The sequence below is a fragment of the Bombus bifarius genome, unplaced genomic scaffold, assembly GCF_011952205.1.
Source record: "Bombus bifarius isolate JDL3187 unplaced genomic scaffold, Bbif_JDL3187 scf7180000008381, whole genome shotgun sequence".
In the NCBI taxonomy this organism is placed as follows: domain Eukaryota; kingdom Metazoa; phylum Arthropoda; class Insecta; order Hymenoptera; family Apidae; genus Bombus; species Bombus bifarius.
This window is the reverse complement of record NW_022884630.1, coordinates 281,319-300,441: the sequence shown is the minus strand read 5'-3', so window position 1 is coordinate 300,441 and position 19,123 is coordinate 281,319. Positions and strand designations below refer to the sequence as shown.

The window sequence follows — 19,123 nt, the reverse complement described above, 5'->3', positions numbered from 1 at the left end:
TTCCGTATAATTTTTCCTTTCATCTGTATACTATAGATTTACTTAGAATATTAAGTCTTCCTTTATTTGCTACAATGAGAGCAATATTGAAATATATGAGAGAAATTCTAAAATTGTAGTAGACTTAATGTAAAAAATGTAATATAATGTAAAATGGAGATAATAGCTAAGAATTTTTAGAGCACATATAAAATTCTAATAAACTTCGAATCGCTATGTGTTTTATAGACTTTAAAAATTTGAAAAGGAATCAATTTAGAATTCTTTTATCTTAAAATATTCCTTAGTCAAAAATTGATTGAAGTAAAAGAAATTATTATTGATATCTGTAACATTAAATTCGAACTAATAACAGAATCAGTGTAAGACTCATTATAGGTACAACTAAGAAATTGATTCTAAATTCTTTTGAAATCAATGTATTCATATGGATAATAGGGATGAATCACGGATATTACATTAAATGGACTACTATATAGTATAGTATACTATACTAAACATATATTAAAAAAGCTAAAATTTTTAAAATTTCCAAGCATGCTATGTTGCATATGTAACGTCAACAAATATCTACAACCGACTCAGGAAACCTGAACCGTCTTGCACACGACACGAACTCTCAAAACAAAGGAATATGAATTCGACACGTAGGCATAAGATAAACGAACATCTAGAAGGGCTGGGTCTTGATTGAGACTTCAATCTTTCGGTAACGATCTAGTCGTAAACTTGTACTCTTATTATAGAATAAAGGTATCTCGAACTCTGGTTCAAGAATCCAACATTTTTTATTATTATATTCCTATCATTTTTACGTGACATTTTGGCGATTCTGCCAGGATCCATTCGCTTCAGTGTAAACGAAATTACGATTTCGGTCTACGGACATCATTGAAGATCGAAGGATTCGGACCACTTGTGTTGTGAACTCTGTTACCAATAATTTACCACAGAAAAAAACACTGTTTGGCGGAGGATTAGTTGGAGCTAGGTGAAAAGAGAATGCGCGTTTCGTCCCGGGACTACCGGTGGACTTGTCAGTAAGGCTATGCCCGGTAGTCCCTGCCTTAGACATAGAGGGAGTCTCGCTAGGTGCGATATTTGTATCGTGCGCCTGTATATTCGACCGCTAGCGAGATAGACAGACTCGTTGTCGTCCTAGCCCTCTGGTGTTGGCGGTTGGTACCCGCGGATTGCCCGGGAGGTGTTGCGCCGCGTTGATGCCTCGACCTGTCGGCGTCCTGTTGATACCGATCCGCCACAACTGCAAAGGAACCTCATTCTACCAACTTACGTATCAAGGTGAGAAAAGTCTGGATTCTTTTAAACAATATAGAATGCGAAAAGTTAATTTCTCTAACAACTCCAGCGAAGAGACAATATTCATAATGAACAACAAGAAAGACTCAAAAGCCGGACAAGTTTACCCTCTACAAGTGGAACTCAAAATAAAACGGGATCACTCGATTCCTCTACCAGAGCAATTTTAGACTTAGTACAGAGACAGAACGAAGAATTTCGACAACAATTTAACAAAATAAAGAATGCATTAAGATTAGCCAACGAAGAAAATAGAAAACGCGCTAACGAAATAGAAATATTAGGTAGAAACCTCTCTCGTGTTAAACTCTCACAAATAGACGTAGAATCAACTGAATTCGGTTCTATGATGACTAACGATGACGATAATATATCAGTATTAAAACACGATACTAATCCACCTCCACCTATGCCACAAAAATCACCAACATATGTCCAACTATCCAATCCAACAGCTGCAAACTCTGGAAATCTAAAAGCTGAAATTGCATTAAAATATATTCCGATACTAAACGGAGAAGATGATATAAGTGTAGAAGATTTTATTCGCGAAATAAAAGAAATGAGAATGATGTGCGGCGAACAAACGTTATTGTTAAAAATGATCAAAGTAGAGAAATTTATAGGGAAAGCCGCAGTGGCAATCCGCAATATCCATATTAACGAATTCGAAACTCTGTACGAAGCATTAAGACGTAACGTAGCTACTCATGCACCAGTAAGAGAACACCAAGATCAGTTAAGAGAAATAAGGCAAGGATTAACCGAAAGCGTGCAAAATTATAACATTAGATTTCGACGTGCTTTTAACAAACTTCAATGCGGCATTATCAATGAATATAAAGACGAACTAACTCGACGAGCGATGAACGATCGACTATACATGGACTCTGTGACTGACAATGTAAGAGGCCTTCGTTCAGAAATAGAACAAGTGCTATTGGTTAATCCCCCCCTCCCCACACACATCCTCGATGCAGAAAAAAAGCAATGGACGTGGAAAGATATTTCGCGAAGACAACGCTTGCAGACGGATGACACGACAAACAACCGCTCCGCCATCTTATCGTAACCAAACGTCTCGTCCAGTAGGTAACCGCTTCACGATTACAAGTAACATAAATAACAAAACTCCACCCACACAAAACATTCAACCAAGAATGAATAATTTTGCAAAGCTTGAGAACCGACCATTAAACGAAAGGACACAAACGAAATGTTTCAAATGCAATCGATTGGGACACCTTGCCAATCAATGCCAAAATTTTCGAATACTGCCTCAAACAAAAACCCCTCCAGGAATAAACCACATTCAAGAACAATCAGAATTAACAATGTTACCTCGGGAAGATTACACACAATATGACTACCAGGACGACAGGATTGCGATTTCTCGTTGACTCGGGGGCAGGAATCAACTTACTTAAACGAAGATGCTACTGTGGCGGATGGGTATCAACAGGACGCCGACAGGTCGAGGCATCAACGCGGCGCAACACCTCCCGGGCGATACCAACAGCGGGTACCAACAGCCAACACCAGAGGGCTACGACGACAACAAGTCTGTCTATCTCGCTAGCGGCCGAATATACGGGCGAACGATATAAATACGGGACGAAACGCAAACTCTCTTTTCAACCGCTACACTACCCAGGAAGAACTGTTAGAATTTAATCTTGAAATTAAGATTAATAATACGTGGAAGACACAATATTTGTGTTGAAATAATATTATGTGATATTTATTAAACAAAAATTACAGGAAATATAAGTGAGCGTTGTAGAATGTTGACAGTTGGCTAGTTATTCTCAGACGGACTAACTTAGTGACCCATGGCCCCTGAAAAGATTTTGAACCCCGCTCTCTATGCAGTAATGAGTGTGACCTGTGTAGATGCCTGTGTGGCGGCACATGCCACGGAACCTTCCAGCGGCTTCGCGATACGAAGCGCTACGCCGTCAAAGCGCGACACCGACGTGCCCGATGTGCCATCCATATCCTTACGCTTCTACCGCCGAATTCTCGGAAGAGCATGCACGCGCCAGCCGCCGCGATACATCTAATGAACGCACGCTAGTGGGGATATCGCTGGGCAACGAAGGGAAGAATCCGTTCGATCAATCACCTCATCTGTATGCGATTAATATCGTTGTATTCCAACAAGAACAATAATACCAGACACCAAAGAAATTCTCCATGGGACATCTCAAATACGAATCTAACTCCAAAGTCAGGTTGAATTTATTCAACAAAAAAATAGACTTTTCATTAGTAGACGATAATTTCCCTATTATAGAAGATGGCATATTAGGATTACCCGGTTTAGATCAATACCAATTCAAACTCTCCAATAAAACTTTGAAATTAGATGATAACACCCTTCTGCTAGAGCGAGAACAAACCCTCGTACCAGGAGAAACCGTTCAAAAGGTCGTATACCTTGAAGGAAAGCCAACGCCAGTATGCCTTATCAATGGTGGTAAGTCCTCAGTTCAAGTTTCTAACATTATTGAAAATACAAACACCATAGATCAAATTCAAAAATTCAAATCTTTGATTCGACTATCGCACATAGAAAAACCTCTTAAAAGATTATTCTTTATTACATGGACGTATTTAATTTAGACAGCGAAACATTACCATGTACATCTCTTGCCAAACATTCCATCAAATTAAAAGAAGATAAGATCATCAACGTAAAATCCTACCGTTCTGCCGATCATAAAACCGAAATAAATAAACAGATGACTGAAATTTAAACAAAAAGATTATAGAACCCTCCGACTCCCCCCTATAACTCTCCTGTCTGGGTCGTTCCAAAGAAAATCGACGCATCAGGGAAACAAAAGTGGCGAATAGTGATTGAATTTAGGAAGTTAAACGAACTAACAGACGCCTATCCACTACCTGACATTGATGATATACTATCACAACTAGGAAATGCGAAATATTTCTCCGCTTTACTTATCCTCAGGGTTCCATCAAATACCCATGAACGAGGATTCAAAGAAATACACTGGATTTAACACACCACAAGGACACTTCCACTACAATAGAATGCCATTCGGGCTCAAGAACGTACCCGCTACCTTTCAAAGAATGATGGATACCACGTTAAGAGGTTTGATTAACAATCATTGTTTCGTTTATCTCGATGATATCATTATATTCGGACAATCGATTGAAGAACATAATAAAAACTTAGCCATAGTATTCCAAAGTCTCAGGGAACTAGGTTTAAAAATATAACTGGATAAGTGTGAATTCCTAAAACCCGAATTAGAATATTTGGGACACTTAGTGACAGCATATGGAGTAAAACCTAACCCTGAAAAGATAGAAGTAATAAAGCATTACAAACTACCCAGAAATCCTGCAGATGTAAAATCATTCCTTGGGCTAGCTGGATACTATAGAAAATTTATTAGAAACTTCTCAAAAATTGCCAAACCATTAACAGAACTAACTAAGAAGGACATACAATTCCACTGGACTGACAAAACACAACTTAGTTTCGACACATTAAAAAAATGGTTGTGCCAAGCGCCAGTACTAAAATATCCCGACTATATGAAAACATCTACGTTAACAACGGACGCCAGTAACGAAGGTCTAGGAGCCATCCTTTCACAAAACGGACACCTTTGTTGTTTCATTTCAAGGACATTAAATCCCCCTGAACGAAATTATACTGCAACAGAAAAGGAATATTAGCTATCATTTGGGCAGTTAAAAGACTTAGACAATAATTAATAGGCCGCAAATTCAAAATTCAAACAGAGCATCAAGCTCTTAAATGGCTACACCACTGCAAGGACCCCTCTAGCCGATTGATTCGATGGAGATTAAGGTTAGAGGAGTATGAATATGACATAGATTACGTAAATGGAAAGGAAAACACAACCGCTGACGCCCTATCTAGGGTACACGCCATAACACAAACCGACGTTTTATTAAAACAATTCAGAGACTGGGAAAAATCAGAAGAAATACCAAAATTATTGAAACTAACATGTAACAAGGACAACTTTTTCCAATTAACAAAAACATATCTGGGCCCATATGACTGTATATGGTTACAGAAAATATCAAACATACTTAAAACAAATAGAAAGATAGGAATAGGAGACAACAGCTTAATCGCACAAGACAAAACACACATAAAAAGACTTCTTTTATTTTTCAATGATCAACGCGACGACATAGAATTTGCTTACGAACCAATACAGAGTTTAAGCGAGAAAGAGATAGAACAATGATAGGACATCCCGGAATATAAAAGACGTACGACAGAACTAGAGACAAATATAAAATTCCACACTTAATGGACAGAATAAAAACTAGAATAGAAACTTGCGCGACATGTCAAACATCAAAGACTACTCGGGTAAGAGGAAAGGAAGAACCACAAATAACTGACACTCCATTAGAACCTAATGACAAAATCGCTATGGATTTGATAGGTCCGTTGAAAAAGACCAACATAGGAAATCAGTACATTCTCTCTATACACGATGAACTAACCAAATATTTGATACTTGTACCCTTAAAAACACAACAGAGCCAATCAATCTGGAACGCTTTACTGAATCATTACATTTATATATTTTCCGCACCCAAACGTATATTAACTGACAGAGGACAAAGTTTTATTAGCGAACTAATGCAACGATACGAAGAAGCATTTAGAATCAAACACATAAGAACCACTTCATTCCATCCACAATCCAAGGGAAGCCTAGAACGAACACATGCTGTAATATCCGAGATGTTAAAGGTATACAAAACGACAATGAAACAAAATGGGATCAAAACCTAAATTTTGTGTGTCTAGCATATAACACTATGGTTCATGATGCCATTGGATATACCCCTTTCGAACTAACATTTGGACATGAGGCCAATCTCCCCTGTTACGACCGTTCGCGGAGAGACGCGGTCGCTAGGAAAACGCATCAGCGAGAGGCGTAAATTCTCGCTACGATTATGTTAATCGGCGCCGCGAAATAGTCGTTCCCCTGTTTCGGTTATGACAATAGAGGTGGTTTAATGAATGTAACACTGTATTAACAGGTTAACATAGAATGATATATTTTATAATATGATGGATATGTTACAGAAAATTGACTCGACTTTGCAATATCTCTAGATAAATTCGTTTGCTCGTCAGATTTGTCGAAGTGTCACGTTTGACTCGTCGGAAGGAACTCATCGCCCTTCGATTATTCCTTTGTCTCATTTGGAAGACGACCCCCACTATGCTCGGGTCACGCCACCGCTCGCGCCTATGATCACGTATGCCTCTTCTTGTGTGAAAAACGTAACGGTCAAAAAGCGACGTTTCTAGAGCTCGCTGCTTGGCGACAACTATGCTCTCGTCGATACATTGTATATGATCTGGCGGGCAGATAAGACGGTCTGCCTGCGACACTGTAGGACCGCGAGCGACGGTTAGAAAATACAGCCTGTGGTAAGCCTCGTGGCGTAACATCTCCTCTACCATATCCCAAAATCCCTAAAGAACTTACGCTGATGAGGTTAGCTTTAGGAAAAGAGAATGGGATGCCAAACTACTTAAAGCCAGAGAAACTCTAATGAAGAGTAAACAAAGATATCAAAGAGATCAAAGAAGAAAAATTATTATACCTCAATCTATTTTTAAAGAAGGACATTTAGTATTAGTTCATAACGATCATAAAGAATACAAGTTAGATACTGAATGGCTAGGGCCATATAGCATTGAAAAAGTAAAAACCTCTTATTATGAAATAATAATATGACTCGATTAGGAAAATACATGGTAATTGTATTAAACCTTGCTTTCCAGGACGATCTTCACCTTCTTCATAGTTAGCTAAGCTAAACGTTATACGTCTTAAGTTCGATATATCTAGTACCTATATATAGCATATATAGTACCTCGACAGTTCTATATATCAAGAAACACTAGCTCATGCATACTTATATAGCGAATTTGCAAACGTAACTATGGGTTAGACATTAAGGATATACAAGGTGGTTGGTAACTGGTAGTACAAGCAGAAAGGAGGCGATTCTACGCGAAAAAAGAAGTCGAAAGTATAGAATAAAAACTTTAAAAAAAATTTTTTTTTTATTTTTCCATCGAGACAACGATCTACAGTGAGATCCGTTATAACGAGACGTGATAAAGTGCACGATTTTCTCGATTTTCTCGAAAACAAAGCCTCAAACGAAAAATTTTTATTCTATATTTTCGACTTCTTTTTTCGCGTAGAATCACCCCCTTTCCGCTTGTACCACCAGTTACCAACCACCCTGTATATGCAAAACTAAGCGAAATTAAGAGATTTAGACTAATGTTAACAGAGCATTGTAAAAGTGAATGCCCGTATTTCAATGAAATGATTGCACATCGCGCTCGCAAAAGAAATTTAGATAATTTAGTAGTACATATTAAACTTATGACACACACTCGTTATCGAAGAGGGTTATTGAATTTTGTTGGATCCATTTCTAGAAGTCTATTTGGAACTCTGCATGACGATGATTTAGAATTAATAAATAAAGATATAGATAAACTTTTTGATGAAAACAATAAACTAAAAACCAATATAACTTACAAAATAAATCTCAAAACTATAACTTTACCCTTAAATGACAGTCTAGAAGAAATCCTAACAAAAACTGAAAATGCTCCAAAAATCATTAATAATGTACAATCGTATAGAATGCACCTCAATCAAATTTCCAACGAAGTAAACTCTCTTAATTATGAACATAGAATTAGAAGTTTTAACAAAGAGGAATTAAGTGCCTTACAAATTATTAGTTATGTTGCTCTAGCATTACTAGGAATATACATGTCGGGTTCACATTATGATTAGGGTTAGGGGCGTGAAGCGAATCTTCATTTGGATTACACATTGTTGTTATGCAATAGAGAAGACATTGACTAGTACAAATACGATTATTGCAGAATTTCACAACTAACCGTGGTAATTAGATACTTGAGCAGCCAATGACAATGATCCTAGGTTCAATAACGAATCCGCGACATATATATCGTCTTGCCCGATATATATTGTGGTATAAATTACGGCCCAGTATCCTCCATCGTAAAATACAAAGAAGAGGCAGAACTCTCTGCTTGCCCATTGTCCCAAGAGGTTTTAGGTGGTCTGTTATTAATCACGTGCGCCAGTTAATTATGCACTTAGGTTGGGATAAAACGCTTGAGAAACTGTAAAAGTATTACTGGTTCGAAGGAATGGCGAAATATGTTCGTAAATTCGTAAAGAACTGTCATGCTTGAAACGTTTCTAAGGCTAGTTTAGGTAAAATACAAGCCGGACTACATCCTATACCTAAGATCAGCATACCTTGGCATACCGTTCACATAGACATAACTGGCAAGTTAGCTGGTAAGAGTGACCTGAAAGAATATGTTGTTGTCTTGATCAATGCTTTCACTAAATTTGTATACTTGCATCATACGCGTAAAGTAGATTCCCTTAATACAATTAAAGCGCTAAAGTCTGTTATATTTTTATTCGGGAGTCCTTGCCGGATAATAGCGGATCCAGAAAGATGTTTTACCGATAAAGAATTCCAAGATTTCTGACAAGGTCAACAAATTAAGCTCCACTTAATAGCAGCCGGTGCTAGTAAAGCTAATGGGCAGGTGAAAGGTATTATGGGTACGCTGAAAAATATGTTTACAACAGTAGAAACGACCGGGCGGTCATGGCAAGACGCGATTGGCGAAATACAATTGGCTTTGAATTGCACCACCTGTTACGCCGGGCGACTCTCTGCCTGGCCCAGGTCACACACCGCGGGCCAGACGGACACCAGATGTCCGCTCTTCCGTACGGCGTACCCTCAATAGCCTTAAGCATCCGTCATAAACCCGAGTCACTTGCCTGCTAAGGTCCTTCAAACAAACATCTGTTTCCGAGGAATTTCTCGAGACTATTGTCTACCACGGCTTAACTAAGGAAAGTTGGTTTTTCGCACGTACGCTGCAACTGTCCTCCCACTAACCACTTTCTCTCGAGGGCGGTTGAGACCCTTCGTTTAACCAATTAGAAACGAAGCCTATTCCCTCACTCTCCTAAATAACATCGGCACCAACAAATCCGATGGTCCCGTGCGCTAGACACACCCATCCTTAGCTTTCCTCCGACACATCATCGTCTCCCAAGACGGTACTGATTTTACATCCTTCGAACGGTCAACATCCTTCGAGCGGGTAGACACACCCGCAGATCAGTCACTCATTCATCTCGTACATACGCACCAGTGTAACTATCCTCGTTATAAGTTGTGGAATAAACGGTGAAATATGACTTACTACTGTGTCATATTCATTCAACCACCTCTGTTATCTTAATCGAAACAGGGGAACGACTACTTCGCGCCGTCGATTCACCGAATCGTAGCGAGAATTTACGCCTCTCGCTGACGCGTTTTCCTCGCGACCGCGTCTCTCCGCGAACGGTCGTAACACCACCAATCGTGTGACTAAATCGAGCCCATTGGCACTACTAATCGATAGAACAGCAAGACCATACGACTTGTCGCTACCTAATAACTTCGAGGAGAAAGAAATAGACATCTCCGATGTAAGACGACAAGCAATAAAAAATATAGCAATTAGCGCCAAATATGATAATGATAGATTTGACAAAACTAAAGCTAACGTGGTTAGATTTAATCTCGGTGATTTTGTATTGCGCAAAAATGAGGAAAGAAATCAAACTAAGTTAGATCCAAAATTTAAGGGTCCATTTGTAATAGCAGAAATTTTGGACGGAGATAGGTATATTTTAAAAATATTAGACGGTAAACGATCGTATAAATACAGTCACGATAGATTAAGAAAAATGCCAGATAGTTGTATTCCTGTTGAATTGAATGTCTGTGGTGATGACGGGAACAGTAACCATGACGGTATGAGTACTCCAATCTCGGAAGATCAGTTGCACTGTAGCTATAACATCAAGCGGAGCAAGTTCACTTGCGTCTCGGCGGGACAGTGTAAGAAATCTCAGTGAGACTTTGTGATGTAGTTCACTTGCGTCTCGGGGCGACAATGTGGTAAAGCTCAGTGAGACCGTGGAATGAAGCTCTATGTTCTCGTGCGATATAGTAAAACGAGATTCATTTGGGCATGAAATGGAGAATGGTCCATCATGTCATTACGATCCGACTGATAACCCACAGGATGCAACTAGCACCTTAAATATTAATCATAATGTTACTAATTTTTGTTTTCTTTTATTCCTTTTGCTATCAAACCTCCGAACAAAGTTTTGTTGGTGAACTGAACCCTTGGCTTATTTGGACATTTAGTTAAATTGTAAATAACCTTAGTTGTATCGAGTGTAATGTTGGGAAAACCCAATATTTCAGTTACACCCGGGGACGTGTGATAGTCAGGATGGTCGTGTCTAGACTTTCACTATAGCTACACTTAAGTAATAAAATTAAAAAATAGTTGTAATGTTCTAATCCGATTGTGGGTGCTCAAGGTTTATGACGATGGGCTTGGGCTCGAAGTGACATAACGGGTCACTGAACGTAGTCACGGTCACGGGAGGGACGTGTACCTAACAGAGGTATGGAATAATTATATAGCTTAATGGAATAATTATATATCTCCTTAAAAACGAAGATTGACCCGAGAGGTGGGGAGAGAACTATATAAGGGCAGTTCCACTTTGACTGCGATTGAGTCTATTCAGAGCAGTACTACCTGCACGTTGAGTGACACCAGGATCGTGTATCACATCGCATTCGTCGTACCGTTGGCCGTGGATTCGTTATCGAACCTGAGGCCACCATCATTAGTGTCCAATCGCCGCGGTTACTCGATAACTTTGTAATACTTACGATTGTGATAATAAACATTACCGCTATTGTATAATAACCATGGCTAATCCTAGTGAAAGTTCGTTAAACGCCCCTAACCCTAATCTTGACAAGAACCCGACATTATATGTCGGAGATGTAGGGATAACGGGCCTTTCTTTTGGAATTTTGGGAAGATCCCCGATACTTTGGTCTAAACTATTTATTATAGCTGTACTAAAATAATAGAACACAGAAGTAGTTGTTGTGATACGATCTGATTATGTTTGTCCCAGATTTGTGACAGTGGGCTCGGGTTCGAGGTGACACAATTGGTCGCCGTACGTAGCCACGGCCACGGGATGAACGTTTTGTCTGACAAAGGTATGGAGTAATAGTATAGCTCTTCTTAAAGAGAAATAATTGTAGCGGCACTCGACAGTAAACATTCCAACCGTTTCTATCCCGTGCCTCGCCACATGCAGACTCTATTCTTCGGGTAAGATGATTACCAGATGTCAATGCATCTTCACAGTACATGTTCAGCTAGCCTGAGGACCCGTTATAAATCTATTTTTCTCATGAACAACGCTTCCAGCTAGCAACTTTCCCTCAAGGGCAGCTAGCATCCTTCTCTAACCAACATGGAAATTGACCAATTAACAGCAACGTCAATTTCCCTCACTTTCCGAACGAAGACTTCTCTTCACGAATCCGATGGTCTCGTGCACCTAGACACACCCCATCATAGTTTTCCTCTGCAGCGTCACCGTGACGGAAAGTCATTCTCTCGTGAGGTCGTATTAGCGAGTTACTTAGCGTTTGTACGCTCGGTGGATATTCCACGTTTTAACAAAGAGTCCGACTTAGATTTTGTGAGCACGTACATCTATCATCCCGTTGACCACGGATTCGTTATTGAACCTAGGATCATTGTCATTAGTCTCTCGAGTATCTAATTACCACAGTTACTTGTCCAATTCTATAATAATCGTATTTGCACTAGCCAATGTCTTCTCTATTGCATAACGACAATGTGTAATCCAAACAAAGATTTGTTTCACGCCTAACCCTAATTCTAATGCAAACCCGACATATATAATATCTATATATTCTGCAATAACCGTCACGGTACGTAAGTTAGACTCTTCAACAGACTTTGGTAAGACTAATAGTAGCTGATAACGTTTTAGGCTTGATGTTTTAATAACATCTAGAATTTTTATTTTTAGGTCTCTTGGTGTTGACTTAATGTTAAATATTTCAATAGATACTAACGTCTGTGCCCTACAAAAGCAATACCTGGGGCTAATAATGTTATTGCTTTTTGTTAGTACTTTGCGTCTTCGCCTATTTTATTTTGATGAAAATATATGATGAAAAATCAAGGATACTGCGAATTTATACGTAGTTAAAATACTATGTGCTTGAAGCCACTTACTTAAACATTTTAGGAGACTACTTCTTGTAGATTCATAAAATTCAGAATTAGCCCCTTTGCAGAATTGTACCCATACTCGCAATTCTGATTCATACTGTTTAGTCGTCCTAAGAGCTAAAAATTATAAGATAATGTCCATTGCTGTGATAGGTACATTTTCTTTTAGGAAAGCTTCCCCGATAGTTTACTCACTATTAGACGCAGATACTCTGCCCGAGGATGCGTTTCGTTTTGCACGAAGATAGTATGATTGATTATAACAAATCAATATTTGGTTCAATATGAGGAGCTTGACTACAAGGAGACGTATAAATAAACGGTACCATGGGTATTAAGAACTTGACGTGGCCAATCAGGTGCAATAATAATTCCTGATGCTTCGTCTCGTTTAATTACTTAAAAAGCGTTTTCAAAATTAAGCTAAAAGACGGAAACGCATACCAATCCAATTTTGTCCACCTGACAGTAAATAAATTTGTCGGTATGAAATCCGAATCTGTCCCGTTTTCAAGCGCAAAATTTGTTACATTTGGCATTCCTTTGTAAAGTAAATAAGTCAAACGTCGGAGTACCAAATTTTCTTATAGTAATCCCAATGTAATACTGATTTAGTTATCATTCGCTATCGTCATTTTTTATTCTTACCAATCGGTCTGCCTACTTGCTAATATTGCTGCATTATAGGATGCAAATATAAACATTTTTCTTTTCTCTGCCCACTGCCAAATATCCTTAGCTAACTTATTATATGATGTGTAACATACACCACTCACTATGACATATTATTTATATGTAACAAAGCTGTATTGTTTTTAAGAAGATTTGACCATTTTTCAAACAATTCTTTAACGACTGTAACACCAATTTAACTGCTAGTAATTCTCAATAACGTATGTGATATTCTGTTTATGTATCGTCTGAAAAACCGTATGTTTCCTCAAAACCATTTGTAGCTCTCCAGCCAGTGCTTGATACATCTGTACTACATTGAAATCCGCTGTTTTTATAGTATTAATTGTTATCGGTAAATTTTGCAATCGTGACGTCAGATCTAGTAAAATTAATTTTGGAATTAGCATTTTTACGTCATATAGTTGAAATTATCAGGCAATAATAATATTTGACTGCTGGACAAGTTGAGATTAATTTCTCTATGAATTCTGCAAAATCATATTAAACACAATGTTTTCAACAAAAAGGTCGTTATTCTTCTTTTTTCCTTAGTCAATTAAATTGCATATTCAATCAAATCAATTTTAAACCTAAGAAATTTGCATGCAGTTGTAGGAATTTAATAAAAATTATAATAAGTTAACAGTTTCCTTAACATTCATGTAGCAATTTTCATAATCTTTACTAATGCACATAATATCATTCAGATATATAAACAACATTAAACCCTTAGCTCTTACGAATCGAACTACTGATTTTAGTAATTTTGTGAAAATATATGGACTTAAATTTAGCTCAATAAGCAAATACGCAAATTGGTATAAAGTTCGTAGAAATTCAAAGCTTAGGAATTTTCAGCTCTTTTGTGAATCGGTACTGGATATAATATGCGTCTTCTAGATCTATCATGCATATGAAGAAACCTAAGAAAATCAGTTTCGCAACCGTTCGAATATTCTCCATTTGAAAATTGTTAGTATTGATAAATTTATTTAGCTTTTTTAAATTTAGTGTAAAACGGAAGAATCTGCTTGGCTTTGGGACCAAAAACTGATTTAATAAGAATTGTCTTTTGTTCGGTTTGCAATTGTCTAGTACTCCTTTCAAACATATTTTATCAATAGCTTGCCTAAATCTTTAAATTTCTTCCATTGACCCAAATTCTACTGATGGAGTTTTAGTCCGTTTTACTTTTTTATGAAAGACTATTTGGTATTCTCTAACAGAACTTAATATCAATTTACCAGCAGTAGAACCTACATTTATTTGAACCTCATTTGACGTTTCGCTTTATTGTATCCCTGATATTGCATCCTGTTGTTGAGTAGCTGTTTCGTTCTGGAGAACAACCGCTTGATCTGTTCCGCTGAATCCCTGTTGAAAGTCTGACTCATTTAGAAGTGACTTTATTTCCAGCACGCTGTTCGAGTTTAAAGGCTGTCCGGATGTCGCATCCTCTAATACTTGAGACTTAGAAGAGGATTGCTTTTTAATAGAGTTGGTTACTTTATCCATTATTTTAGCTTCTATGATTTTTTTTGGATAGATTTTATCCAAATAGAAACTCTTCTGTTTTTGTCTTCGAACACGGTTTTCGTTTCTTTCGCTACTCCTGCTTCAATGATACCTCTTCTTCATTTGTTCTGACTATGCATAATTTGTGTGATGAGCTTACCTGTATCATGTAATTTTCCCATGAATTGAATTTTATCGAGCTGATACTTCGATCAACCTTCTCATAGCGAAAACGAAAGCTACTAACACTGCATTTGCTAATCGTCATTTCTTGGTCATGTAGCTACCTCTTGATTATCAATGCTTTAATGATTTTAAAAGGATTTCCAAGTTTAACTTAAGCTAACAGGATCTTGATATTTCTCTAATAGGTTTTCTTGCTCCTGCTTTTTTTATTCCGTTTGAGAACTAAAATTTCCATTTGTTATGAATGCACGAATCTAACTTTATTTGTAAAACTAAAATTAGTTTTAACTTCTCTTGGTTATTAGCGTTTTGCTTAATCTCATTGGCCAATTTTAGTAAATTTCTTTTATTACTTACCATATGAGGGGGGGGGGAGGGATAAAAAGTTTTATGATCGTCTTAACGTCGCAAACGTGCATTTATCTTTAAACGATAAGTTAGTTTTCTGGTGTACCTACGCGTTGCGAATATATGTTTACATGTATATCTATAGTAAGATAGGAAAAATCTGGTGTTTTCTAATTCGTTATGCGAGCGTACATATTTTCAGAAAGCCTCCTTATTTAATTTTACTTTTATTTAATTTTCCTTGTTCTTTTGTGTGAACACTTCGGCAAACATGTATATTCTTATTCTTTTAACCTTTTAACTTGTTTTTGTAGTTACTTGAAGTTCACGAAGGATCGAGAGCTCATTTTTGTTCCTAAAAAAAATTTTACGTCATATTATGTTCGTGATACCAAATTCTGTCAGTTCGTATCCTACAAATGACGTAATATTTTTAAGTGTAGGGTTATAAATGACTCAAGTTGTAGATCGCATTAGTGTTCTAGTTTGAAAGTTTTGCTTTTTTGCGACTTTTGATTAGTTTTTAAATATTTATACACCCTAAAAATAGTTACTCAATTATTAGATCGGTATTTTTTGAAATGGCAGAAAAAAATCACAATTTATTGTGTAAATCATGTATCTTCATGACCAGGCGGTTCCGGCTTACAAGGCCACCGATAATACATAAAAATTTAACAATTTTTTATTGTTAAAATAATCATGCTTTCCTAAGTCGAAACTGCCTTGTCATTTTTTATTCGATGATCATACCTAATGGTGTATAAATCCAAAGCTACATTCAAATTTTTATTAGGAAATTAGTTATAAAATTTTAAGTAATTCTTCATTTTTCCCCAATTCATTTTCAAATTTTGCTTTACTATAAAAATTGAGTTCAAATATAGCAATAAAAACTACTGGATGATATTCTAAATACTTGAGAGAGTATCCAGAAAATTGATTGGTCCTTTTAAACTATAAAAACCTAAAAAAGAGCTGTGTGGATTTACACGAAGCAGTATGCAGATGACGTCGAAAAATATGAAGTTGCAAACGAAGGGTTAAATATCTTTTGAACATTCCGTAAAGCGAATAAAGGAAGGGTTTTCCCTATCATGCGGATGAGTTATTTATAATAATGTATATTTGATTAATTGGAAAAATTGGGAAATTAAAAGAAATTAATATTAATCGAAAGAAATGAAAAAAGATGGGAATTAAAAGAAAGCAATTTATTTTGTTCCTCCTTTGCTTCAGAAGGGCTTCCATTCTTTCTGCTTGATCTGATGCTATCTATTCTTTGTGAATCCTTACCGTTACTATCCGACTCGAGAGAACCTCCTCGAATGCTAACTCAATAAACCTTTTATAGTTCCTTCTACTATTTTATTCTTCTTGCTTAAGTTATCTAATAATTCTTCGTTACTATCTTTCTTCCGCTTATTCATAAACCCCAATTAGCTTAAAGATTGAAAAAAAATGTACTAATTATGGAAAGAAACATGAAAATGGAGCGAATTGAGGAGCGAAGACATGGTTCCTGTTTATGTTTTTCTTTTTCTCTAAACTTGAATCTGCCATTGACAGGCATCGAAGGAATATTACACTTGTAATCAAACAGGTGAGGTGAATGAAATATGATTATTATCTGCATGAAATATTTGACTAAAAGGAAGTTATTAGAATAATTATCTTAGATAAAAATTTATTCAGAATCATTTAAATAATAGGCAACTGATTATAATCTGGTTATAATCTGATTATAAAATGTAAATATATTACATGTAAATAATGTCAATGTACGAGCTAGTGGAACCTTATGGTCATTTTCCAAGAGAATGACTCACTTGGTTGGTTTAATGGTCCTTTTGAGGCTTCCCTTCTTTATGACAAACACAAAAAATTTGATTTTGAATTTCAATTTTGCGGTATCTTTCCTTAACAGATGTTCAGATATAGAATCATCTGTCAAAATCATGACATATATGTTCTGAACACCTTGTACAACAAGAATTGAGGTTAATTAAACAATTTTTCAGATATGTTTTTATAGGATTTAATTTAGATGTGTTTCTACATATCTAAATATTTAGATATTTTTATACCATCTTACATTTGAAATAACAAATAAATTTCAAATATTTAGGTATATTATTAGAGTATTATTATTTATATTGCCGTGTTAAAGTACTAGTATTACAGTAGCGGAGAAAAGATTAAGACGAAATGGAAAAAATTAATAATTGATTTACTTTCCATAAAAAACATAAATACAGTGTTCTACTTTTGGTATTAATTAATCAGACATTTGTTTATACTTTTACTCAAAATTTCATTTTGATATTTTGCTCAGTAGCTAAGTTATGAAAAAGGAACGAAATTTGTATAATATTTCGTCGGTCAAAATTTTAAAACTACACAAAAATTATTAATTTTTGGTAAAAAAATATACACAATTTTTGTTTACATTCAATATTTTGTCTAATATCCGTTATTTCTTATCACTTCGGTATATCTTCTTGGCATAGAATCTATTAATTTTTTACATTGATCTACCGTAATATTACTTCAAGCTGTTTCAATTGTAGAGTAAAGTTCATTTAAATTTTTCGGTTTATAACCTTGTACTGTCTTTTTCATGATGCTCCACAAATTCTCAATTGAATTAATGTCTGGTAATTGCAACGGCCACGGCAACACGGTAATATTTGCTTCTTCAAAAAACTGTTTCACAACCCGAGCCGTGTGCTTCGGATCATTATCATTTTGAAAAATAAGATCATCACTCATATTGTTGTGTGCAAAAGGCAACGTTATGTTCTTGAGTATGTCCATGTATTGAAAACGGTCCATAATTTCATTGATATGACATATCGGACCAGGACTGCCTCGGGAAAAACACGCACACACCATAACGTTCCCACCACCATGTTTAAGAGTTTAAAACGCATTGTGTTTTCAAATTTTCGCCAATTCGATGTCTAACATGCCGTATCCCGCCAGAAGAGACGCGATTGAATTTCGATTCGCCTGAAAACAATATCTTTTGCCAATCTTCACTTGTCCAATGCTTATGAGCTTAGCAAATGCAAGTCGTCTTTTTCGATTCCTAGAACTCAGCAGTGGTTTCTTTTGGAGTTTTCACCTTCTTAAGTTAGTCTTCTAATCTTCTAACAGTTCTAGCACTAATTTGTGTATCGTTTTTGTAGTTTATCTCCGCAGCAATATTATTTGCACTACGAAAACGATCTTTTTCGCTCAATCGATGAATCTGGCGATTCATTTTCGGCGTTGTTTTCCGCGGTCTTCCGTTTTTCAGTTGATCGCCTGCCTTTAAAAATTTACACCAAGCTTGCTTACAAACCGTTTCCGATCTGTTCACTATATTTGCTATCTCGGTGAAGGTTTTACTTTGCTTTCACAGCCGTACGATTTGTTCCCTTTCGTTTTCAAGTAAATTCTCTGATTTACCCATAGTCTGTTCCTACCTAAATGAATTTTAAACAAAAAAAGGTGCACTAAACAGTGATTTTGACATTCCAGAATCAAAATGTTCAAAAACTGTACTCATATTTACATTTTACACAGATCGTCTTAAACTAATGTCCACCGTTTACAAGTGCTAAGCGATAGCTAACTGTTGTAACTCCTACATTGTTTGTATTTGACAACTGACGGTCTGAGCTTACGAAGGTCAAACATACAGCTATGTTATTCCAAAGAGACAAACCGAGTAGAAGAACAATATGCGTATAAGATGTTTGTAATCCGGTTTACAAATCATCGTCTTAAACTTTTGTCCGCTTCTATACATATTTTCTTGAA

The 19,123-nt window shown here is 36.5% G+C and overlaps 1 pseudogene; it reads right to left on the bottom strand.

Moving 5' to 3' along the window:
* Positions 1–17,761: 17,761 nt before the first annotated feature.
* LOC117212826 lies at positions 17,762–18,921 on the bottom strand (annotated as a pseudogene).
* Positions 18,922–19,123: the final 202 nt, after the last annotated feature.